The following is a 27,244-nucleotide window of genomic DNA, read 5'->3' as shown; positions in this document are numbered from 1 at the left end:
TCACAGGCTGCGGTGTGGTGCAAGGGCCTTCAGGAATCGCTGACACGACACCGTCCCCTGGAAGCGCAAGTTGCTCTGACATCCCGGCAGCCCCGATTCCTTGTTCTCTGTCACCACTATCACGGTACGATCAATTCCCAGAGCTAATTCTTCAACCGCACCGTGCCCAAAGCGCTGCACAGCATTATCTCCTTCCTAGGATGCCCCCTGAAAGCAAAATCTACTGCAACCATAGAAACCAGAGGACTTAAGTGATGTGTCATGTACATGTGCCGTCTCTGTTTTCAGTACCTTTGCCAAGAACACAATGTGAGAGCCTGTAAGAAGGTTTATTTCATTCCTTCATCCCATAGCTCTGTAAAGACAGACAGAAATCAGCCACAAAATAACCGGCGACTGCTTGCTTCTCTCTCTGACGTTATGCAGAGCTGCCAGAGGAACAGGGCTGTTACTGCCACGAGTGGGGATGCAGGCAGAAAAAGGGCAGTGGGGCTGGTTCAGTGGGGAACCCAATGCCGAGAAGGGCTTTCGCAGAGAGGGTGGTAAGCGGAAGAAAATGCAGTAAGTGAGATCCATATGACAAAATATTTAAAGTTGATTCAGCTCTGTTGATCGGCTTAAATGTTGATCAAATGCATATAGTTGTGCCATGCCTTGGAAGCAGTTTTGCGTGAGCCTGGAAAAGCTATTGACTTTTTTTTCCTCTTTACTGTGCAGAGTGAGGGAGGGAAAAAAGACCACTCAGGTGGCCATCGAAAATATACACTAGCTTTGTTTGCCAGAGCTACCACAGCTACAAAAGAAACAGGGGCATTTTAGAATGAAATAATAATTGAAGAGAGGAAGAAAATACCTTTCCTTTTTTTTTTTCCCCTTTTCCTTCTCTTTCTTTCGTTCTTCTTTTAAATCAGACCGATGTTGTGATTAACTTGCATTCTGCAGCACAGTTGATGTGACAGTCAACCAAATTAATCCCATTATGCAAAATCCAGTTCACAAGTGGTTTTTCTTTTTTCTTTTTTTTTTTTTGCAAAATTATGTCAATTTCCCCATAAATTGGAGAGACCATGTCAGTTTTCTGTATTGCACATAGACACTACATAGTGCTGTATGTCTATACTCCTTTAATGCAGAAAGATACAAATTTTAGCTCAGTGGCACAAATTAAGATTCATAACTTTAATGCTGATGTTTCTGTTTACATGAGGCTTGTAGGAGAATTTCCATTAGTTTTGGCATTCATTTTCATTCTTGCATTTCATAACGTACCAACTATTAAAAACAATGGATGCAGAACTTTAAAAAATAACCAACCAGCCACCTGAAATAAAAATCCTTAATTATTTTGATAACGGAAGTAGGATTTTTCTCTCCCACTTCTTTTTTCCCTCCCCTTCTTCCCTTTTAAAGGAATTTGCCGCCTGTGGTAAACAAACCTCCTCGAGGCTCCCCGTTGTGTGCATGGTGTCAGGCAGCTGGAGCAGGAGACATTTCCACAACTGCTGCCCCTTTAGCTGAACGTGGCCATGCAGTAGGTGGCCAAATCTGTTTGGCTTTCACTGAGATCTGTGAATTCCCTGCATCCAACCAACTTGTCAAATTAAAACCTTGCCCGCTCTGCGCTGAAGAACAGACGTGCGATGGAAGCTTCTTGCACTCTAGCCCTTTGTCACCAGCACGCTGAGCTCTCAACATCTGCTCGCTGGACTCAGCTTTTGCACCTTGTTCATTTATAATGCAGCGAACCTCAGCTTTCTCAGCACAGGAGCTAACGTGTCCCTGGTTTAAAAAAAGAAATCCAGAAAAAGGAACGTCGGGCGGGGAGGGGAAGAGAAATTGAAGCTCTAATGTCTACGTTCCTCACCGATTTGGGAATAAATATATTTTTAAGTGGGGGGTTTGTTGGATTGTACTTTTTTATCCCAGTAATGCTTTCTTGTACAGTGAATTGTTGACTTTTTTTCCATGCTTTAGATTTATTAGACATGTGTCAAGTTGTCAGCCTCCTACCGCTTGCATTTGTGTCCACCTTGCAAACAGCAGGGAAAAATATTTTTTCCCTTCTCTCTCTCTCTTTCTCTCTCTCCCGTGAATGTTCACTTCTTGGCAGCTCTGAAACAAATTTTGAACAGTTGCTGTTCCTATTGATAGCAGCAGTTTGATGTTAAAAAAAGGGGGTTTTATTTTCCCCCAAGTTTCTGACATGTACTGTCATATCATCTCACATCCTACCCTGATGCATCAAAACTAAACCAAACCAAACCACAAAAAAAAAAAAAGCAGAAAGAGGGGGAGGGCATAAACCAGCATGTTCACACAGCTCCTGAGCCACCGAAGAACACCCGCCCATCTGTTCACCATTTCAGTCCCTTTGTTCTATCTTTATTATATGTATTCTTCAATAAAATGAATTCCTGCTACTTTGACGGCATTTCAACACATGCCTCTTAGTCTGCGTTTGAACTGTCTGCAAGGATCTCCTCACTCCCCTCCTCTCGCGTGCCGTCAGTGGCTGAGCCGAGGAGGTACCTGCCAGCCGAGCCGAGCCGGGGGGATGAAGCCTCCAAGGCAGTGAACAGCTCCCGCTGGCAGAACCGGGGTCTCCGGGAGATTGTTCCGGGTGGGGAATCCTGCGGAGACGGGCCCACGTACTAAGAACAAGATGCTGTGTGTTACCTGTTTGCTGCCATCTGAATTTCATCCATGCCGAGGCGCCTCTGTAAGGGGCAGGGCTCTCTGTGCAGATACTAGATATTTCTTTTAAGCCAACAGAACGAATGCTTAGATTTGATGTATTTGCCCACTTTAAAGACCAGCTACAGATGTCCACCTTCACACACCAAAATGCGTGTATCTGCTTATCTAACCTTCAGGAGGCTAAATTTTAGCCACAACTGTCCCTAGCTGTTAGTTCTTCCTTTCCTTTCCTGACTCGTCTCCTTCTGTTCCAGTCATGCACCTTCACAAATATTAAAATGTCCTGTAGGAAGAACAGGTCTGAGATCTTAGCTGTCCACCTGGCTATTGGATTACCTCTGTCTCTTGTCACGCAACTGTATTCCTAGAAACAGGCTGCCTTACGACAGAGGACCAAGAATGGCATGGAAATGTCATTGCTGCAAGTTACTGCCTTCCAGGTGCATCCTGTTGAGGAGAAACATGAACTAGGTGAAATGGGGTACCCCAATACACTTTGCTTTGGTTCATATAACAGCAGCAAGAGAATTCAAGTCATTAAGTGTCAGACAACCCAGGCCTTAGTGGCCTAGCTACAGAAGATTTGTTGCTAGGTCAGCCAAGAGGGGTAACTGCTAGAAGAAAACACCCCGGTCTGCCCCATCAGTTTATTTTCCCTGGACAAAGAACCCTTAAACCAAGGACTGCCAGTCCCCAAGGAACCAACACTGGTCTGCCCTGCGTCCAGGTTCAGCAGCCTCTCACACCATCCCAGCGGCACCTTATCCAGCGATGCCAGGCAGCCTCTCAGCCCCAGGGATGCCCATGCAACGGCACATGACTCAGCCAACTCTGTTCCCATGCAGACCTTCCTGCCTGTGAGCAAACAGCCGCTTAAGGAAGCTTTGCACTGTGTGTGTCCCCAGAGCGGTGCAAACTGCAGAGCAAATGGAAATTGCTCTGATCCAAACACTCTTCCACACCTGGCATTTCATTGTGCTGCAGATACGCAGCTCCAGAGGTACGGGTAGCACTTCCCTTCCATCCAGAAGCACTTTGCACCCTCTGCCTAATGTCTTACAGCGGTGGCAGCTGTCTGGGGGTAGAGAGGACATGCCCATTTGTTTAGCTACAATTAACATTCATCTGCTGTAATGATTCATCGGGTGATAAAGCAGTGATGAAATGTAACTTTCAGGCTCATCAGAATACATCACCTTCTATGTGGCAAGTCAGAAATCCCTGCCACAGGAGAATCCGCGACCGGTGGCGTTCTCCATCCCCAGAGGCACATTCCTCCCCTTCCCAAATGCAAAAGCCTGGAAATGCCATTGCTGTGCTGACAGAAGGATTCATGCAGCATCTCTGTTTTCACTGCAGCTGAATTCACTCCTGCTGTAGGTTGGGCCTGTGTGGAATATTATGAACATCTCCACATGTACATTACACCCCAACTCATTGGCTGCTATTTGCTCTGGAGACTAAACATTCGATCTGCCAGCAATCACATTATCGTGCCAGCCAAAATGCAAACCTGAACCATATGGGCAGAAGAGGGACCCATTGCTTCCACACTGCTGTCTGTATTCTTATCCCTCCAGTTCCCCGATGTTGAAACAGACCATCTATTTCCACATGATATTATGAAACGGAGTAAGAAAGGAGCTATTTGAGAAAATTACTCTGTTTATTAAAAAATAAAAAGTCTCTATGAAAAATGTTTACCCACTGTTTACCCATCAAACATAAGGTTTCATCCACAGACACAAAAAAATGCAATAAAATAAATACAAGACATTTAGAAATCTGTGCTGCAGATTTTGCCAAAAATGGAGCAACAGAAGCTCACCCTGCCTGAGGGAATGACTGACTGGCTGAGGATACATCCCATCGGAGCAAGCTGAGTTTAGGGCGAGCAACAGGGCAGACAAAGGGAAAGGTAAAGTGTCTGTTAGAGAGGAGGAAATACAGTTTCATTAAGCTGGAGCTCATTTCACTTAAAATTAAATTCGCAGCTGGACTTTCAAAGTCAGCCTCTGCAGCTCTTGGTGCACTTTTGCACACACTGCTTGAAATCCCGTTGTGCAGAAAGGTAACGCAGAGCCCAGCCCCAGCTTCTGTCGTGTCCTGTTTATTTTCATAAGTAGTGTTCATAGGTAGCTGGAAGAAGTACCGTCCCATGGCATGCTGTGCCATGCGGTGCTGTAGCACAGGGCACACCAGATGCTAGGGAGCTACTGGGAAAAATGGGGACCTGCTGCTGAATGGGACGGGGCCCTGGTAACAAAGGACACGGAAAAGGCCAAGGTACTCAATGTCTTCTTCACCTCGGTCTTTACTGGGAAGGCCTGGAGCAAGGAGGACTTACCCTCGGTGCAGGTAAGGGAGCATTTAAACAAACTGGACAGACAAGTCCATGGGCCCTGATGGGATGCACCCAAGTGTCGGCTGATGTCATTGCGAGGCCGCTCTTGATTATCTCTGAAAGGTCACGGTGATTGGGGGAGGTTCCTGAGCACTGAAAGAGCGCAAATGTCACTCCTATCTTCAAGAAGGGAAGACGGAGCCAGGCAACTACAGGCAAGCCAGCCTCACCTCAATCCCTGGGAATATGATGGAGTAGCTAATCCTGGAAACCTTCTCCAGATATTTGAAAGACAGAAAGGTGATCAGGAGCAGTCAGCACAGATTTATCAAAGGGAAATTATGTCTGACCAACCTGATAGCCTTCCATGACGAGATGACGGGCTTGGTGGGTGAGGGGAGAGCAATAGATGTGGTTTATCTCTAGTAAGGCTTTTGACACTGTCGGTTGTTAACATCCTCACAGACAAGCTGGTGAAGTATGGGCTAAATATATGATACAGTGAGGTGAATTGAAAACTGGCTGAAGTGCTGGGCTCGAAAGGGTTGTTATCAGCAGCTTGAAGTTCATCTTGAAGCCAGTCACTAGTCACTAGCCAGTCCCAGGGCTGATACTGGGACCAACACTGTTTAACCTCTTCATTAATGACCTGGTCGATGGGACAGAGTGTACCCTCAGCAGATTCGCAATGACACATAACTAGGAGAACTGGTTGACAGACTGAATGGTTGTGCTGCCATTCAGAGGGACCTCGACAGGCCAACAGGAACTCCATGAAGTTCAACAAAGGGAAAAGAAAAATCCTGCGCTGGGGGAGGAACAACCCCATGCACTGGTACACCCTGGGGACTGACCATCTAGAAAGCAGCTGGGCAGAAAAGGGCCAGCGGGCCCTGGTGAGCAAGTCGACTATGAGCCAGCAATGCGCTCTTGCAGCAAAGAAGGCCAACAGCATCCTAGGATGCATCAGGAAGAGCTTTGCCAGCAGGTGTAAAGGGGCTGATCCTTCCCTTCTGCTGAGCGCCAGTGAGAAGACACCATCTGGAGTGCTGTGTCCAGTCCTGGGCTCCGCAGTACAAGAGAGACATGGACATATAGGAGTGAGTGCAGTGAAGGGTCACTAAGGTGATTAAGGGCTCAAAGCACCTGGCATGTGAGTAGAGGCTGAGAGAGCTGGGACTGTTCAGCCTGGAGAAGAGGAGGCTCAGGGGGTTCTTATCAATGTGTATAAATACCCAATGTGGGGATTGAAGGAGACAGAGGCAGGCTTTCCTCAGTGGTGCCCAGTAATGGGACAGGAGGCAATGGGACAAACTGAAATACAGGAAATTCCACCTAAACACAAGAAAAACCTTTTTTTTTTTTTCTGTGATGGTGATCAAACACTTGCACAGGTTGCCAAGAGACGTTGTGGAGTCTGCATCCTTGGAGATATCAAAACCCACGTGGACATGACCCTGAGTAGTCTCCTGTAGCTGACCCTGCCTGAGCAGGGGTTTAGAGTAGACAATCTCCAGATGTGCCTTCCAGTCTGAGCTGTTCTTGTAACTTCCATATCACTCCAGCTTTTCATGAGCACAGAAAATATAAATCTACATCAGATATAAGATCGATCCAGGCCAGCATTTGGTGGTAGCTTTTGGCAGATTCTCTGAAAGCTGAATATTCACCATGAATGCAGAACTGAGGACTTCAATGTTAATATCCAGACTTTTAGGTCTTCCCAAATCCTCAGGGGAAGCTGGACCTTAAAACCCTTCAAGGATCTGGGCCTTGGAGCATGATCAACACTTCACCAAAGTTTGAGACTTTACATTGACTTCCTTAGGCTTTGGATCAGGCAGTCTCTTAATGATCGTTTCCTCTGGAAAAAAAATGCTGGAGGAGAACTGCAATCTTTCTGTTTAAAATAGGTAAAAATTAATGCCAATCAGGTAATACAGATGTGTGCACCCACACAGAGACAAGTTCTTTCTCTGAACACAGAGCTTAAATTATCTGTAGCGGTATTTGAAAAACAAGTGAGACATATCTCAGACTCAGGAGATATGCTTGAAACCAGGCAAAATTGATTTTTTTTTTTTCATATTCACTGCCAGATATTGCACAGTTACATGGCTATATGCAGATAGAAGACAATGTGCATCTTATCATGCCAGTGATAGATTCCACACTGGCTTTAAAAGAATAAATCATTAATTTAAATAATGGATTTTCTGTTTACAACACAAGCCTTTAAAAATTTCACTCCCAGCTCAGCAGAAAGAAAAAAAGGCCTTTTAATGTATGGGCCAATCTGATAAATTCTTCTATGCACATGTAGGCGTGATTTTAATCTGTTTAATTTTGTTTGCTTGTTTTTTATTTAAATCAGTAGTAGTTGTGTCAATGGTGCATTGTAGACAAATGCAGAAGATTTTAAGAGAAATTAAAAGACAAACAACATTTCCCCCTCTTTTCTCTACATATAATGACATATCTTGAAGCTCTGGTGAGCAGGAAATGGGACTCCAGCTGGTGCCAGCTGCCACCGAGGTTCTGTACAGCAATGCTGTTCAGCACCTGCAGAGCCTTAATCCTGATACAGGACACCCCAAAATGATAATTATTGTAATAACTATAATTAATTGTCTCCTTATTGTAGACCCCAAATTCTGCCAACATTATTTACAGGGTCTATTGCTCCCTGACCTGAAAAAGGAACCTTCTGAGATTGGGATATCCCTTCTGAGATTGGGATATCCCAAAATGTCCATGTCCTAACACGGTGGAACCTTGACCTAAGCCCAGACCTTTAAAACTGTGTAAGTAATAATGAGAATAAAGTAGCAATGAAGGCCAAGACAGATGTTGTCCCAGAGGTATTAAGCCATAGAACAAACCCAGAGCTGAGAAGTTTCAAAGATGAACTGTGGGTCTGGATTGACAAAATGGTGAGCATTTGCAGACCAGTTTTTTAGAAGCAGCCAAACATGTGGTCCATGTGCCTTTGAATTCAAATTAGACTAAAAACCTGAAGGACAGGTTCAGAGAAAGATTTTATCAGATATTCTTCCTCATGAAAAAAATAAGAGGACCTCAAATCTAAGGTCCATGGCTTGGACCTTTTTATTATTTTAATTAAAACTAATCTGTTTGCATCCTCCTACATGCTTATTTCATTGCCAGGATCTGGCTGGGAACATTAGACTAAGTGAATCAGACTGCTTGGTGGTTATCCAGCTGGAATATTGTATTTCTCTCTTGTTGCCATCTCTGTAGTTTAGTGGTCTTAAGATGAGGCATGTGGTCCCTCTTAGGGTCCCACAGAAAGGACATTTCTAGAATGAGACAGTTGGAGGTAGGGGCCAGAAAGTAGAAGATGATACTCATGAAATATTCCTCTTCAGAAGCGGTCCGAAAGAGTGGATAGACTGAGTAATTCTAGAGTAGTTCTAGCTAAAAATTTTCTAGCATTTGATTGATGTTTAGATTCACAGAGCTGGGAAAGACAAGTAAACAAGTCAATTCCCTGACTCATGATATGATGCCTCTGAGCATCATATCAAATGCTAATGATTAAGTTAATTTAGTAAATATAATCAAGAAGTCTACCTTTGTCTATTACTAGCAATTCTATTATTCATTAGCCCTTTACCTCTTGCAGTTAGGAAACATTGCCCTTAGTTGTGGGGTTTTTTAAATATTAACTAGAACAAGGGTTCAGAGGAGCCAAAGCAAAGGACCACCCATGATAAAAGGCCTTTAAGATTTCCCCCAGATGAATTCTAGCAACTAAGCAAACTTCTTACAGTTTCCAATTTAGACAGAGTCATTTGTGAGAAATGAGAAAACACCTGGTAAACAAAGTTAACTGGCTGAGTGACTGTTCAGAAGAACAAAAAAAACCACAAGAATTTGCCTTACCCCAGATTTTGCCTCTGTTTCAATTCAGTTGTCCAAAGGAAAGGAGAGCAGCACTTATTTTCAGGTCAGATAAACAGCACTCTGAGAACTCTCTGCTGTGATAGAGATATTCCCACATTGCTTTCCACTATATGCTTAAACACTGTTTAAGCAAATATTCCAGAGAATTGCATCATTACTTAGACAGTTTAAAAAAAAAAAAAAAAAAAGAGCAAAAGCTATGTGAACACAGTCAAAATAAATTAACTTACTCTTTGATTATTCAATTAATATCCAATGACTTTAATTATTTAGCATTCTTTTAGAGGAAGGAGGGATAGCCTTCTTGATTAAAAGCTTTTATCCTGCACAGAGAACACACAGACATGCCGCGGCTCAGAATCCTCCTCAATTTGGGGCCTAAGAAAATTCCTTCATTGCCTTGTAGCCCTTTGAATCAGGTTGGAAATAGCCACTCATGGGCATTTGTGGCAACAAAGAGACATCTCCATGGGGTCTCAAACTGCTGGAGAATGCAGACCGCATCCATCTGAAGGATCATTTAGGTGGAAGTAGCTAGATAAAAAGAATGTCACTGGCCATTTATATATGTGTGAGATGAATTTACACAGAGTTTACATCAACTTTATTGTTTGGATTTTTACTTTATCTATAGGCAGATTCAAATGGAAGTATTGCCTTGGTGGAAACAGGAGACTCAGTAAACACATCCCTCAAAATTTTCATTCTTAACGTATCAGTAGCTTTTCAGTTCATTACAGTGTTATTAGTCAGTCTTCATAAAAGAGCTATGCATCTTTATTAAAAATGGAAGTTCACATCATTTTATGTTCCCATAAAAATGGGTGGTGGTAGCTTTGATTAATTTCTTCACGTACAGTGAACTTTACAGCAAATTGGACAGCGTAATTCAATTCCTATTTCTGTGGATTTTTTTTTGTTGGTAGAAAATTGATATAATTCATATGTAATCGTATTGCCTTTGCAAGAGATATTTAAGAAATAATATCCTGAGGTAATGATTGCATGGCTTAATTATTAATACCATACTTTCAGGCACGACAGTATGCACTCCTTTTATCAAGCTTGGCTTCTATCAAAAAAATATTTCCCCTATCCACAGTTTGTTACTTGCTGTAAAGTGTATCCGAATTTTATACATACATGCATGTAGGTGTGCATGGAGTCTGCATGCCTGATATTAGCATGCTTCTTTTCAGAGTAAGTTCTAATTTTGGAAAGAGTGGATGGCTAAAGGATAAAAAGAAAGCCAGCTCAGTAGCAGAGCAGAATTATATGCACAGATTTCAAGCAAGCTGGGAGGGCAATTTTGAAACTGTTTGTTGGAAATGGTGATTTGCAGGGTTATGATAACTACTGAATCCCTAAGGAAGCTTAGCTAGCCACAAATGGACCACACCAGGAAATCCAAGGGAACAGTCCAGCATCACTGGGAGATCTAGAAGCTCCAGTGTTCCCTGAGGCGATATGAGAGGTCTGGTTAGGTCTTTTTAATAATCAGATTATCCCAGTCTGCCGGGTAGTGTTTAGAGATGTTGAGAACTGACTGTTCCTGTATTTACAGTTCTGCCTTGAGGGATGGAAGAAAACTCTCCATCCAATCAAAGACAATGCAATATATCATTATTTCTCTGTTGTTTTATGTTTAAGCCTCTGTTGATATTGAAAATTGCTTTCCTCTACTTCCTCTCTTATCTTTCTGTGATCACTTCATAAGGCCAACCCAATGAAACGAGGGAAACTTTAAACTGTAGCAATCACACACAGAATGTGTGTTCACAGACAGTGTTCATAAGTGATGTTTTGCCATCATCCCATTTCATCTTACTGTTGAGGCAAATCCTTCCCACCAAGCTTCCCTTGAAAAATATATCTACTATTTTTACTGAAGATGAAGGCCTTCCCAGCATAATTTGATGATTGTCTGATGATGTCAACCACCACAGTGGGACCCTTTTTGCCCATAGACCACAGAAAATCCAGTAAGCATATTTACTGAGGTTCAAGTTATAGAAAGAAGTACGTATACAGAGTACCGGCAGACATACTTCTTCATAAAATGAGTTGATGTGACAACCTCTGACTGCATAGACTATTTTTTAATACAATAGATATGATTTGTATGTGGAGGTCAATCCCAGGAGATCTTATCAGGACATTTCTCTTATTTACATTTTCATCAACCAATAAAAGCATTTGGGTGAAGAGATGGTCTCACAATGTTCTGGGTATTGCTGGTGAACCTACAGAAAAAACAAAACCCATAAGAAACACTGTCTTAACCAGGCCCAAAATGCTCTGTTAGAGGGATGGTCTTAAAAAAGCACCTGTCAATCTCTGCTATCAAAACTAAATGGAGGAAAAAAAAATAATTGCAAGCAGATAAACACTAAATCATGCTGGTATTTACAGATCAGTATTGACAACTGTAATGAACCTGAAAATCAACTGAAAAGCAAGACGCTCCTTGGAGGACAAATATCTTAGGTTCTGGGTGTGATAGAAGGCAAGTTGAGTCCATGGGACTTCTAATTTCTAAGTAGACTTCAGGGGAAGATTCAGGCAGAATGGGTCACGGCAATACTTAGGTGAAAGGGTTATTTCCAGCCTTCATCCCCCTAGGAGTGGCATGCTGTCTAACCACACTCAGATAAACAAAGTAGAAGAGAATGAGAATTTTAATGCCTCGAAGTTCCCAACAGGCCAGTCCCATATGAGTATCTTTAATTTCTCTTGGACATTTGTGGAGCTGCTTCTCAGCAGCAACGCTCTGCATGTCTGAATAGCACAGAGCTGAATGCAGATTGAAAGAGATCTTGCATCAGTCCCTCTGATTCACCTGGGCTTCAGCTCACAGTAATTAAGGAGCTTATTGAGCTAACTAGAAAAAGTCATGAATAAATGATATGATTCAAAGAGATGCATTTATCGTATTCATAGTAGGTTATCTTATTTACTTATTTCATATTCCACTTGATTGTGTTTGGAGTTTATATACATTTCTGTGTTCAGATATAAACTAGTGAGTGGAAAAACTATAAAATTGTGATCATGTTAGACCTAAGAAATAAAGAAATATATATGCTCGCCTTCAAAGTATCACTCTGGTACATTTTGCTATTACATTCTGTTCTTCTGAGAAAGACTGTAAGTAGCAAAATGCCAGCCAATACCCAGCATATCATATTTAAAGAAAACACAACCATTTCTCTCGTGCATACTGGAACTTTACAGTTGGTGGAAATCTTTTATTATTTCAAGATAGTAGCTCCTGCTTTCTGTTCAAAAGGAATTTTCTTATGCTGGCATATTATTCAAAATATTTATAATAAGGATAATCAAAGTTTTTATTGTCCACATGATCTCCTGACAACTCACTTGCTCTTTCCAGAGACTTACTGATCCCTTAAAAGCAAAAATCTTCCAGCCTCAGACCGTGGACATTGGGGGTTTGTGAACTATTTCCGAAGAGTCTTTAAAAGGTATGGGAGAAAAGCGAACTGATTGTCAGGAGACTTAAATTCACCGTATAGGTCCCAAACGTCTACTGGAAAATTTGAAGGAGGTTGAAAACCACAATTAGTTCAGGTGTTTAAGTATAACTAAGGCTCGTTCTTCTCTTGCTTATATCGGTGTAAGTTAAAAGTAGCTCCCTTTAAGCCAGTCAGTGTTGTCACTCTGAGGTATAACAGCTTAGTTGTACCATCACACCCATACTCATAAATCACAGGTAAGGCTTGTCATGCCAGGTAAGACAATTAGTTTACCACAACCTGTATCTGGTGCCTAATACTAACCAATGCTTGTTGCATTAGAAGAAAATCACTTTTCTGCAATGCTGCACAGGTGGAGACAAATTCCTTCCAGTTTCCTGTGGTAATCCTCTTATGCCAGAGGCAGAACATATGATTAACCTTTGATAAATAATTTTTCCTCACTTATTTCCTGACTCTTCTACTCGTTGTGGCCCTGAGTCAGTAAGGTACTTAAGCACATGAGCAGTCCACACTTGTGCTACTCAGGTTCCTAATGTTGTGCACGTGTGAGGTCTTTGTTGAATCGGTTTCTGAGTTGCTTTTAAATCCAGGTAAAAAGATGTTAGTGGAAACCCTCCACACAGCAACTCGATGCCACATACAAATATACAATGAAAGAACACGCTAACTTTGTTCTCAACGTGTCTTATTTTGTAAGGAACCAAGATCAGACAAAACATGGGTTGTACGGACCATTTTACACGTGGGTGGTGCATCTTAGCAAATTAATAAATTTGAATTCCCTGAGATCATTGCACAGATATCAGTGCTGGTAAAAGCCTGCATACTTAAAAAGTAACAAAATTGCTGTATATAACAGAGAAGAGCACTAATCTTGAATTTGGCACATAACAATAACCAAATCAACATGAGAAAATACAGTAATGCCATGATATGCCTGGTTACACCAGATCAGGAGGAATTAAGTTCAGAGGACTGTTTAGGCCGCATAGTTTCTCCCTTGTGAGAACTGTATAGGGAGAGCTCTTTAATATACAACACACTGAGTGAGTTGCCTAATAAGACAGAAGGCAAATAAATATGATTCATGTTGAGAGAGGTACGGAGCAGAATCAGATGAACTTGGGAAAACCAGGTAGGACGTTAGAAGACACCTTTAACTTGTACACAATGGACTGCTTCAGTTCGCTCGGAGACAAAAATGAGCATTTGTGGGAACTTCTATGTTATTAGTACTGTTTCAGAAGCTGTTTTGTAAATTGGATATAAGCACTTGCCAAATGTGAGGGGAGTGGTTTCCACTTTGGTCTTTGTGTTTGTTGTTTCTGCACTGGCAACAGAATTGAATTCATAGCAGCAGCAAAACAAAGACAGCTCTGAGTTATACTGTAATTCACTGCTGGAGATTTATGAATATTATTTTCCTGTAAAATCCAGCATTTTTCGCTTTACTACTTGTAACCTGTAAGTGGCATAAAACTGTGTACCTAGCAGGATTTCCTATTGCAGTGAGTGCCAAACACCAGTGTAAGAAAGAGCTGCACTACATGCACATGTGGTTATACAGCATGCATAAATTGTGCCTTTATGTTTAACTTGTCTAATCAGCTCACCATATCAAAACTTAATAAGTAGCTGCTTCTCATTTAAAGGTCTAGTAAAACTGCAATTACTATGGCTGTAAGATGCCTTGTTTCGAAAAGAGCATTAAATAGTTTTATAGATATGGTTAGAAGCACTTGTGTAGTTGTTTTTATGAAAGTGAATGAGTTCATTAATAATGGGAGTCAGAGACAGAAATATAAGTTGGAAGTTGGTGAAATATTCCACCTTTGCATCCCTGCCTTACAGGTTATCCTTAAAGTGTAAGCCACTTCTGCCTGCATGCAGAAAACTGGACACGGCTAGACCCTGATAACACACCTGGAGGTGATGTTTGGTAAGCTACCCTTCCTCACAGGGGTAAAACTGAAGGGCCTGATTATCATTTTTACCTGGTTTTCCACCAGGAAAAAATGAATTGTCTTCAGTGCAGTTACTCTGAATTTAATTCAAAACCGTGACCTGAAGCCTCTTTTGCACGGTGAGACTATATTAAAAAAAAAAAAAAAAAAAAGTCTTATTATACTCATGAACTAATGAGCTATGCGTCATACCCTGTGTGCCGGGGGACTGGCATCTTTCTTCAGCCATGGTAACTGTGAGTAAGACACGTGATTTGGAGATGAACTAATTGGAGGACATGGAGCACAGGGTCTTGCTGCTCCTCCATACGACTGGCTGCACAGGCATCAGGGATCTTCCCATTGGCTTCAGTGGATTCTGGTCCTGATCCCAGGGAGACCCATCTTTCTTTTCTCTCTGTAAAATTTGGGAAAGAGGTGCCCTGCCTCATTAGGGTTCAAGCTCCCACGTCACCTCCTCGTCTAGAAACTCCAGTGGGGAACCTGAAGCCAGCACTGAGCCCAGAGCAGAAAACTTCCTGCCTCTAGTGTGCACTGAAGGGAAACCATCATTTTAGATACTGGTACCTTAAATTAGACTTCTCTGTATCTCTACAGACACTGTTGGCCAAATCTGTACATTTTTTAAAATATATTTTTAAAAAAGGAAATCTCAGATTTACTGTAAATGCAGTCGGAGGAGGAAAGAGCAGATGGGCAATGTTTAAGTTACAAACCTAAGGGAAGCTTTTTCATACAAAACTCTTAAACTGCAGCTCTTAAAATAAAGAAAGATTTTCTGTTTTCCACAGTGACTCACTAAACCTTTATTTAGACAGTTGTTAAAAACACCACATCACATAATTCACTGTTTCTTTTTTTTTTTTCCTTTTTCTCCCCTTTTGCTCAGCTGCAGTTTAGAACTATGATGTTTTTCCTTTTAAAGGGAGGCAGGAATCTACATTAAGGCATTTCGCCTTTCATTTTTTATTGGCAAACTAAATGTAGTTTGGAGTGCCTGGTATTCCTGTTCAGACCCACAGCACAGCACCCTCTGGTGCGCGTATTAAACGGGACCATTAGAATTGTTATGAGGGTTTTGTTCATTTTGTGGTAGACATTTTTCAGAGATGAGTTTTCATACTCATTCAGAAATTCAAAACCAAAAAGCAGGACCCAAAACATAATGATTTGGAATAAATGGATCATCTTACCCTTCGAGCAACTCTCTTAGCATGCCTCTTGCAGGAGCTCTAGCTATTTGCAGAGTTGGACAACTTCCTTTCCACATAACTGGTTCATGACGATTATTTGTCTTCAGAAAGGCTGCAAGTTGCATAGTGGCTGCTGTTTGCTCTCAGCCAACCTGCTGCTGGGGGATAATGAACACCCTTCCCCACCAAAAGCCAATGGCAACTGAAAACACTCACATTTTGGAAGCGGTGCTTAAAAGGAACAGTGGATTTTCATGCAGGGCTGTGGAGGTTTCTCCCAGGACATAGTTACAGACTGCATGGGATTTCGCCAATTGATCACTGCTAGCCTGATTCCAGCAGATTTTGAGCACCCCAGTTTATTTCTTGAGAAATGAATTAAGGGTGTGAGCACTTTATTGCATACAGCAAGCACACATAAAGTTATGCAGGTTTTCGTGTATCAGGTGAAGCATTGTTAAAGCAGGTTGCTTTAAGGTCTCATCTAATGATTTCTGGGCCTCCAAACTTCTGTTGTAGGTGCTACTCATGGAAGTTGCTACCTCCAGCCACTTTTCTTTCTAGAACATACAGTCACGTTGCCAGGGTCTACGACTCCTTGAATGCTAAAAACAAGCTTAAGTTAACTTTTAGCTTGCAGAAGCAGCTCAGAAATGAAGATGACTCAAAAAAACCAGGGGGATCCAAGTTGCTTACACCATGCCTGCATAAGAAAAATCTTGCTGCTTGCATTGGAAGTTATTCTAGTTAGGATTCGATATAATTTTCTTTTTTTTAATCTTCTCACAGATACTGCATTAGTCCCCATGGGTCTCTTTTCTCCATAGCTGTGTGTTTTCTGTTCTTCCACATTTAAAGCCAAATTCTGCCATAGATAGTTGAGTTCAGTGCCTGAAGAGAAGAGCTGCACATGAATATCTAAGGAGATAATGTGACCTTTGGTCATCTGATGATTTGGTACATTGCCTGTTAGGCAATTGGAGGGACTAGCTCTGATAGGAGCCACATGGGTCTAGTGAGGCACTGGGAAAATATAGAAAATATATACAAAGTTACCATGTAAGAACAGTTTAAGAAAGCAGGAAATAGCCGTACCTGAAGGTATACCAGCCTGCCAGAGAGGTTTCGTAAAACCTGAAAATTGTAAAAAAAAAAAAAAAAAAAAAAGAAAGAAAAAAACAGGGAGCTATTTTACTAGGAAAACAGCAGATTTTCACTGGGGCCCATCTGGAAAAGCTGATAACCTTTCCCAGAAGCTTGATGTACCCCCTCTTCCTTGTGAAAAGCCATGCTCATTTGCAGAAATCATCAAATAAAAAAGGTTCCATTTCTGGGTAGAACATGAATATTTGTGGTACTAACATCTGTGGTGGCCTTTCAATTTACTAGACCAAAAGCAAAGAACAGGAGGAATTGGGCCAGTCTAGTGGTTGAGAGTCTTTATGACTTCCAAACCACACAAGACCTCACTTGTGTTGTTTGCATTAATTTTTTACTTAGGGTGGTTCCAAGAAAAAAAAAATCTGGCTTTTTCTTAGAAGTAGCATATCTGAGATATGATGCTTTTATGTACTACTGCGCATCACGTCTCCTATTTGTTTGCATTTTCCAAAATGCTCCAGTATCGTCTTCAGCATTTCAGAGAAAATATATGTAAAGACTACAGATAAAAAACCATGACAGAAAGTCATATTGGCCTGAAGGGTAGACAAGCAGCAGAGTGGGAAATCAGAATCCCTTTGGTCTGCAGGTATCTAAATCCTCCCCACCTATTGATGCCTCTGCTGTGCTGCTGATTGATTATGTAAATAATAATCCATTTTACTTTTCAAGAATCCTTCTCTTTGAAGATGACCTGCTCAGAATTGATCATGGGTTTTCTTCCTTTGACATACAGCTGATTTCTCCTTAAATTTCAGCTCTTCATCACAGCTCAGTCTTCTTCAATGGTTCCTGCTGCCCACACTCACCCACCATTTCCCCAGGCCTCGGTGGATAGCCTCGTGGAGCAAATTTGAAGGACAGCTGAGACTGATGCCAAGTTAGGAAACATTTAATCTTCATGTAGCTGAAAAGTAAATGAGCAGCCGTTTCTCATGGTTAATTAATAGCACATGCTTTGCAAAGTGAAGTGCATCTTACAGGCTGGAGTCTCCTCTGGCTTTACAGCAGTGTGACTCCAAACGGCTCCTGTGGAGCTGCTCCAGGTTTTTCACAGGGAAAATAGATTCAGGTCCAGTGAATGGAAATTAATGTTCACGTAAGGTGGTCCAGCTGACTGTGCTGTTTTCATTCAAAGTACCTAAATGCTGAGTTCCCAGAAGCAGTGCCCGAAAATGTGGAAGTGGGTTTGGTAAGTGTTTCTGGAGAAATTGGAATAAACCCAACATTTCCCTAAGAATATTTAGTCTTCTTTTCTGCACTGTGGGAGGTTTGGGCTGCTGCTTTGCACATTTTTTAAGTGCCTTTCCCTTTGAGACACCTAGGGCAAAGGCCTCAGGCACTGATATTATCTGTTTTCCTAAGAAGAATTTTTCCATACCACATTAAAAAAAAATAAAGTGCTTCTGCGGATTGCCAGTGAATGCCATGGTCTCTGTGTGTAAAAACTCCCACTGTCATCACTGAAGAGCTGCATGTAGAATAAGCATAGCCTATGCAATAGGGATTTGTGAACAGAATAAGCCATGCGGGGCCTGTAATGGTTCAGAAGATACCCAGCCACACCAGGTCTTGGTGGGCAAGACGAGAACCAGAATAAAACAACCAGTGTAGACAAAAGAGAGTCTGAAGTCTTAGCTACCAAACTGAAGTCTAAGAGAAGACATATATTTGAATGCTCTCAGAGGTAATTTTGGTATAGGTACATGGAAATATATATATATATATTTTTCTCCTCTCCCAAAAATGTTTCAAAAACAGCATCTGGGGTCACTTTTCCAGTCACTGAAAAGATGCCTAGAAAGGGCAAAAGGGTGAAAGGTGTTGTGCTTGATACTGAAAGGTAGAAGTCATCCAGTAGTTGAAGTGCTTAGGGCAAAGGGCATTTTCCAGGTGTAATGGGGACAGCATTAGGTAACAGGAGCAAGAACTGTTTCACGCTCTTGCATCACCCTGCAGAGCTCTGACCTGCCCTCACAAACCGCACAGCGTGCCCCTGCGCTCGCAAATGTGCAGGCTGCTGTGCTGAATGATGAGGGCTCAGGGGAACATCTGGCTCCCTCTTGGCTTCAGGTTCGTGTTTACCACCTTCCACTCAGGGACGGGCTGGTGGGGCAACAGCTCAACGGCCATGCCACAAGTGCACATTACGCCACTGTGCCTCCCTCCCGGTGCACGGCCGCACCTCTTTTTCCCGTGGAGATCTCCAGTCTGGTGAAAAGTACGGCAGCAATCTGTGTTCGCTTGCTTGTTCACTCGTCCTGCTAACGCTGTAGGCCATATATTGGCTTGTCTGGGAACCTCAGCCTCCCAGCCATCCTAGGTCACTCTCGCCTTCATCTTCTAACCCACGTTTTTCTGTTTGCATACCTTGGTGGTTTAGCAGATGTCTGCATGGCACACCACCTAAGAATTTCACGTGTCTTCAGAGCAGGCAGCTGAGTTCACAAAAGCTGGATGGAAGTCAGCTGCAGTTCGACTAAACCCCATGGAAATCTTGGAGGGTCTTGGCTCTAAAGCCATTTAAAAAAACCCAAACAACCTACCTTTCAAGATGTGCTTGGCAGAGTGATTATAAACAAACAAACCCAGTTTGCCCATGGGATATTTGCTCTTCCTCTAAGATCTTCTCGCTTCTGAGCAGGTGGTACCAGCTGACGCAGAGAAGGGAGTGACGGTGTCTGGAGAAAAGAACAAGGAAATACTCCAGACTTTTCTGTTGATTGGAGAGGTTGAGGTGGGAACATTATGCAGCACCACACCAAAACCAAAACAAAACAATACAAAATCAGTGGAAAAAGAAAAAGAAAGGAAAAAAATTCAATTCCATTGGGACAATATCATCTATTTTACAATTGACTCTCTTTACTGTCCAGCTGATTTCATGTTTTTATCCTTTATTTGGACATTTAATCCGTTTCCCTTGGTGTTTATCTGTGTGCTGAGTTGCACTGGTTTTATCTGAGCATGAACCGATTTCGTTAAATCACTGCAAGCTGGATACTTTTACTGCACTTTGTACCACTTTTATTTCTGTTTACTCTAAATTAATTAGCACCGGTGTCAGGCTGGAGCAAAGTACATCATTCTTTAGCCACAGTAAGTGTCCACTGGTTTAACTCAATCAGTACAAGTTCGTCTGTACACAATATAAGAGCAGCCAGAGTGGACCAGACCAAAATCCACCAGGCCCTGTACCCTGCCTGATGATCAAAGTGATCCCAAGTGGCTGCCTTGCGATGGGCACGGCGAGAGCACAAGCACACGTCATACCCTTCCCTGCTTATTTATGACTCAGGGGCTTCCTCTCTTTGTGCTTGTGAACACTCTCTTTTGGTAGGACTTTTTTACTTGTTTCCCCTAATTTTTCCAAGGGACCATTCATCTCAACACTTACCCAGTCAATCAGGCATCTGATGAAGGGGTATTGCTCACCCTACCCTAGAGCATGTGGGTTGAAAGTTTTCTTGAAGAAGACAACCCCCCTTCCTCCCACATCTCTAATGTGCTGGGTTTGAAGGGAGGGAAGAGCCTCTCTTTTCAGCTCTTAACATTAGGTGGCCCCACCTTCTCCTCAGGAAAATGTAATTCAAAGAATAAAATTTGCTTTTTTTGGTATTTCTCCAAGCTTCTGCTAAATCAAATATTTAGTATATCTGTAGAGCAGATTAAACCCTCCCTTGTTTAATAAATGCTGTTTAATATTGCTCTGACTTCTCAGCTTGTACCTTTCAAGCAATGCAATAAAACTCCCTCACAGGTAGTCAGCACTACATGTGTTTGTAGACAAAAATGAAGCAGCAGCACACTACTTTGTGCAGATGAAGGCTGAGCTTTCCTCCAGTGACCAGCCTGAGACCTTCCCAGGGTTTCGTTTCGGTTGTCTCTGATTGCCAGAAGCTGCATTTGCCACCTTTGCTGCTGGGTTTGGCAACCTGATCTCACTTACATGATTAAAAGCTGCAAGTAGCAATTCCCACGGGGGAAGGTGGCTTCTCCCAGCTCACCCTGAGTAACCTGGGGCTTGTAGCTGTTCACTTCTGATATTTTCATTGTGCAACAAGCAGGAGGCACCCCTTTCTTTTCTTCATTCTTGCTGAAGGAGCACAAAGGCCACTCTTGGCCGGTGAGCAGCTTGCATGCCAAAGGGGTTTGGGGCAGTCACGCTGCTGGGACAGAATCTCCTGATGTTGCCTGAGGGTCAGGCAGCTCCACCGGAGCAGCACCATAAGGTGCAAAATGCCCTCTCTTAAATCCTGAGCCTCATCTGCCTCTGAGCGCAAGTCTTTTCATCTCGCTGGGGCAAGAGGAGGGAGCTGGCAGGAGGAGCGGGGAGGGTGAGGGCTGGGTTTGCTGGCAGCTGCCAGTTGCCATTGCACAGCATGATAGATAACATGAGCAGGAACTTCCCCCCCTGTTAACAAACAGGCAGCACTTTGCCTCTGTTGTGCCAAGACATATTCATTGTACATTGCTGTGGCATAAACTTTCAAGATCTTAGTGTGTTATGTCAGAAAAATGAGCTTTATTTCATACTTCCAGCGTCTGGTGGTGGTGAGGAGGAGGGAGCGAGAGCAGAGGAGGAGGCTGCTATTAACAGCAGCTCTGCTGGGGAAGAAAACCTGGGCCTTTCACCCCCCATGCAAGAGCAACTGAGCACAGAGCCTTGTCACTTGCTGGGGACTGTCACCTTCCTGGTGGCACTGCAAGAACTGGCCTGACGGTCTGGCCTAATGAAGATAACGATGGCGTGGGAGCTGCAGCGAAGGCGCAGGGCTCTGCACCTCCCTGATGGTGCTGGGGGTGCAGCTGGGCCAAAAAACAGCCCAGGAGGGTTTGGCCAGCGTGAAGCATCTGAGCGTGTTTCTCCTGGCTGCACCGGTGGTTTTGCTTGGGCTGTACCCCCCCGGCCAGTGGGCACTGGCATCGCCCCAGCTTTGGAGGAAGCAGCCCTGCCACGTTGCAGCCTTCACATGCCTGTGCCATTGGGCTGCCCAGGGAGCACCGCGCCGCAGCCGTGTCGTGCCTTATTTATTTTTTATTATTATTTTTTTCCAGATAACACTCTGGCCCCCCTGCACTCACAGCTCACGGGAAGAAAAGTGGAAGATTTCCATGAAAATCTCAATAGCTGCTTAGCCAACAACAGGATATGGATTTTAAACTTGCAATATATATATATATATATATATATAGTAGTGACATAACTGTGAAAAGAAAAGCAGTTTACTCTCTCTTTTTTTTTATTATATGTAATCTCAGCAGGCAATCAAAAGGTATTCACCCACCACAGGGACCAGAAAACAATATATTTGTAGTCTTATCAGACACAGGCATTGACTCAAGGGGGAGCCCGGGGTTACCCCTCCCAGAACAGCTTTCAGATTTGGCACAAACAGTTTATGCATGAACACAGGCTTTGGCATACATTACCCTTCCTGGTCTTTTAAAAAACATTTTGCACATGGTGTCAGGCTCTTAGATGAGAAACCTTGCTCTGGGGTCTGCCGCTGGCCCATAGGTGGTTACGGGGATTTGCCCCTTGCTTTCATGCTGCACAGCTTTGTTGGCCCCGCAGCAGCACGTTTGCACAAGGGAGCTCTTGTGCAATGTCCTTGGATACCTCTTGTCTTTTGGAAAGAGGCTAGGTCTTTTAATAGTTCAAAGGTGTGCTTTCCACCCTTTGGGTCGGCTCGGCATCATGGCTATGCCAAGCTATTTCTGGTTGTTTTGTGAAAGCCCTGCCATGCAAGGCCCCTTTCGACAGGGCTTGTTAAACTTCTGGGTTTGACTTTCAGAGGGCGGTGGGAGAAATGACCTGGCACTGCAAGCTGCCATCTACACATTGGGGATGTGGGCCCACCTCGAGGAGAGCGCTGGGGCGAGAGCCTGGCTCCAGCCACCTGCCGAAGCAGTCTAGGCACGTAAGGCCCAGTCTCTGGAGACCTGCTGTGAGGGCAGACACAAGCTCGGTGCACCAAGGTTGATCCTGGCTAGCTGCTCTCTGTGCAGAGGTGGGTGCCAAGCCCCTGGTGTGGGCACCTCTGCCCTCAGGCAAAGCTCAGGCCCTGAGCATGTTTCACTCTGCTGCTGGAGACAGCCACCCGGAGCCAGCCATGGGCCTCCTGGTGTGACCATCCATCATCGCAGGACATCAAAGGAGGCGTGGATTTGGAGATCAGCACATTTGTCGGGATGGTTTCCTATCACCGGCTTGTAACCTAGCCATAAAGCTGTGATCACACCTTCAAACGACGCCTTGTTCATGGAGTTTATTTCAAAGACTGGCAGATCTGGCTGGCAGAATGGGGTCCCATATATGAATTGAAGTCTTTACTTTCTTCTTCCAGAAGTTTTCAAGAGTGCTAGTGACAGAAGAGGAAGGGAGGGAGGCAAATTAAAAACTTTTTATACGTTAGGAAGGTAAATGAAGCAAGTGAATGCAAAGAGATGAAAGTCATATTTTATGGTAAGCATCATGCAATATCTTCTTATTGGTGATGGGTGCGCAAAATAAGACACTAGAAGCCAATGAAAGAAATGGTTGTTAATACTCTGTCTAGAAATGATAGTTAGTACTGTGACTTTCTTTTTTCCCCCCACTGATTAAATAATTTATATCAGAATACTTTTGTAATTTGAGTCTGTCAGATGGGAGCTCTTTTATATATAAATATATTTTTTTTTCTTTCCTGCTTTCTAATTAGCAAGGTACAAAACAGAACAGTAATGTATTACACAGGCGGAGAAGTGACATTGTCTGGAGAGCCTTGCTGTGTCCCGATTCCCAATGAGGAGGGCTGCGATACCGTGCTCGGGAAGCCCAGACTCCCTTCCTTTCAGAAGCTAAAGAGTTAAAGAGATAGATCAAAGTGAAAAAAAGGAAAATATTCCTTTCAGGCTTTGAAACACTGTTGCCACCATGGAGAAGAGTAGTAGAAAATTAATAAGGTGGTGTTGGAGCAGATGCATGACCTGCAGTATAGTACAGAGGGCAAGAGTTCAAATATAAATAAATATGTATGGCTGTGCTATGGCTTATTAGATAAGAGTGCTGTCTCGTAAGCAGTTTAGGTGCAACAAAGTGGCATCTGTAGTACTTGTGAGGCAAGGAGCTGTACCATAAACAAGCCTTCTGATTAAGCCTGGGATTTTCTAAGAAGCCATCAAGAGCTGGGAGCGAGATCCGCCATTTCATCTCTTTGGGATGAAGGTAGCAGGAGTGGTGGGGAAGAGCAGGTGAGACTCCTGCAGTGACTCTGGCAGGATCATCATCATGCAGGAGGCAGGACCGCTGGGTTTGGCATCCCAAAAGATTCCCCCTGAACAAAACTCCCATCTGTTTTGACAGAAAAGTTATAACATTGTCCCACAAGGTGCACAGCAGGGTGGTAAGGCTCTTCAGCTTCTGATTCCCCACGTCAAAACCTCAGGAGATGTCCTGGAACACAATGCAAGGGTCTGGGGGGTGCATTTCGGAGTCACCGTTTGAGCAGCCCAAAGCCAACGAGCGCTTGGGACAAGTGACAGAGTGATGGCAACTGGTGCAGACGCCAGCCTCTCCCAAGATAACTGGGGGAAGCTGAGACCCATTTGTGTCTGGAGCTATTTAAAATAAATCTGACAGAAATAATTTCACAGTAATTTCTCAGTCAGAGGCTAATTTCGAAGTTATATTTAAAAGTATATGGATTTTATCACAATTAGATCTTCATGATGAACTAATTTTTTTTTTTCTGCCTGGTGGAATCACTTGGAAAAAGAAATCAGGCATCACTTGAGACTGAACTAAACTGATTACAAATAGTCAAGAAAAAAAATTTGACAGAGACAAAATATAGATGATCATTCTTCATCAGTCACAAATAAACTTCACCTCAGATTTTCCACTTCAGTTGACTTTCCCCTCTATTTTTCAGCCAAATATTTCCCAAATAGTTCCAGTGACCCAAATCAAACATTTTTCACAAGATGAATTTCTCTGCTGCAGAAGTTCATTCATCCCAAGGCAGACTCCTGGAAAGCCATGGGCAAGGCTTGTCAAGTAATTTGGAAACAAATGTAGGCAAAAGGTGGAAATGACTCTGTTCAAGTTATGCTCCTCCCCACTGCGCCTCCCTTCTGTAGTTATATAGAGGGAGATTAGTGACATGGATAAGCCATGGGAGTAAAGCTCGTGTGGTTTGTACATGTCACCAGAACCCCTACAGAAAAATGCAGCTTTATAATATGTACAATTTCGGTTTAGTTTATTATTTATAATACCTGGGTACCAACAAAAAAGCTCAGACACTAATGCAAAGTTTTTAATTTCTTAGTGCGTTGACATCACTTACTGTCTTTCTCAATGTATTTTTATTTGTTTGATCTTCTATAAATTTTTCTCTTTGTTCTTCAGATGGAATAGCAAATCTAGTTCATTCCAAAGACACTCTGCTGCTATAAACTAACTGAAATACCTTTAAAAATTTAGAGTTTTAAGTGTGATATCATGTCCCGTAAGAATATTTGTATCATTACAGGACACAATATCACCTTGTTCTGTGGAAAACTGAAATTCCACTAATTTATAAGAATACCTATCTATCTCAACCATCTGTATTATTTTAATGCAGACAATTTACCGGAGTCAAGGAACTAAATATTCTGTTTCTGCTCTGGTTCAGTGTGTGATCTTGGTTATGCCAACATTTGCAAACCTTTCTTCCTTTCTGATGCCTTCATATTGAGGCACCTCAGTTGAAGCTTTTAGTGCAGGTTTCTGATCACGGATCAAGATTTCTAAGTTTGTGGCGCTTGCTGACTGTGTGTCCTACTTTCACCTCATCTTACCTATGGCTGGGCCCATCAATATTTTAAAGTGAAGCTGGTGGTCATCTCTTTCCATAGGCTTGTGGGCAGGCCAGGTTTTTAACTGTCCAGAGAAAGAGCAGCGCAGATGTGGCTGATGGTAGATGGGTGGTAGGGGATTTGGGATTTTGGGTGGGGGATTTGGCAGGGCCAGGGATCAGTAGGTACCAGCCAGGACGGAGAAGGGAAAAGGGCTTGGCTGGAGGAGGGCTAGTGAGCATTGGGATAGAGAAGCACAGGGAGAACTGGTGTAGGAGGCAAGGGATGCTGGAGAGCCAGGTTTATCCATCCAGCTTATGGTTTATCCATCCAGCAGGGGACATCTTGATAGCGAGATGTACGGTTGGACTGGGATCCCACCTGGGAGCAGGGACACGTGCTCAGGAGCGTTGTCCTCCCTTGCGATGTATTCCTGGCACCCACTCCACCTCCTTCTCAGCAGGAACTGTTGCCATCCCAGCCACACAGCCCCGCAGCCTCTTTCTTTGCAACTGAAAGTGTGGGAGCCCTACCTTTATCTCCTCCAAACACAGCATGTAGTTTGTATTCTTAGACTATTCCATGTTCAAAAAGGAAAGGGCCAGCTACGTGAAGCTTAATGCAATCCTTGCAATGACTTAGTGGGACTGTAAACTGACGGTAAGCAATTTCATGAAAATTGGGAAATATGTTCAAAGATGCTAAAAAATGATACTGTTGTGCCCTCCTTTCCTCTTCCTCCCTCCATACACACACACAAACACACACGCACAAAGCTAAAAGAAATCAGTGCAGAATCGTTGGCCAACAGAATGACGGTTAATAAAAGATCCCAGGAAAGTCTAAAAGGAGGAAGAAAAACCCTGAACAGTTGTGGGGCCATTGCTAGAGACAGCTCACAGCATTGCAAGCATTAACAAAGAAAGATCAGAAGTGTTGACTAGACACTTTTGTTCTGTATTTGCAACGAAGCTGGAGGGTGTATCTATCCTGTCTGACGTTTCTGCGGGAGCAGAACGTTTATCTCTGCAACAAAGGAAGATCTGAGGCAGCACCTGCTAAAATTAAGCTTTCCCAAAAACAGCTCTATTAATTTGCACCCAGGAGTTTTAAAGGAAGTGGCTAAGGAACTTTCTGAAACACCCTCATTAATAATTCACAGATGTCGGGAGAATGAGTTAATTCTTGAGTCTGAAGGTCAGCAAACACTGCTCTAAAGGGAAAAAACCTGCTAGAAAGGGGGAAAAAAAAAGTAACATAGAGAAGTAGAGACCAGCAAAGCTGACAGTTCCAGATACAGCTTGGAAACAGATTTTTAGGGCAACTATAATGAAAGATTTAGAATCTAAGTATATATGTATATATTCGTATAAAACAAAGGCTAGCCATAAAAGGTGCATAGTAGTAGTTCATGTACTTTAATGAGGCTTAGGATGCAAGGTTTCATAAACTCAAATTATCAAGGTTACTGTAAATGAGGCCAAAGGACAGTTTGGTGCCTGTGTGTTGCTGACAGTGGGAGGCTGGTCTGGGGATGCCGCTGCCCCAGGTGCCCCTCCGTCCCTGGGGAGGACACAGCGGTCTGGCTCTGTGGGGCCACGCTGCATGGGTCACCCATGGGAGCGCCCCAGG

This window comes from Nipponia nippon, unplaced genomic scaffold (assembly GCF_047370975.1).
Source record: "Nipponia nippon isolate SJK-2023a ecotype South Korea unplaced genomic scaffold, ASM4737097v1 scaffold_1, whole genome shotgun sequence".
NCBI lineage: Eukaryota > Metazoa > Chordata > Aves > Pelecaniformes > Threskiornithidae > Nipponia > Nipponia nippon.
The sequence above is the reverse complement of the archived record's forward strand: the minus strand, read 5'-3'. Positions refer to the sequence as shown.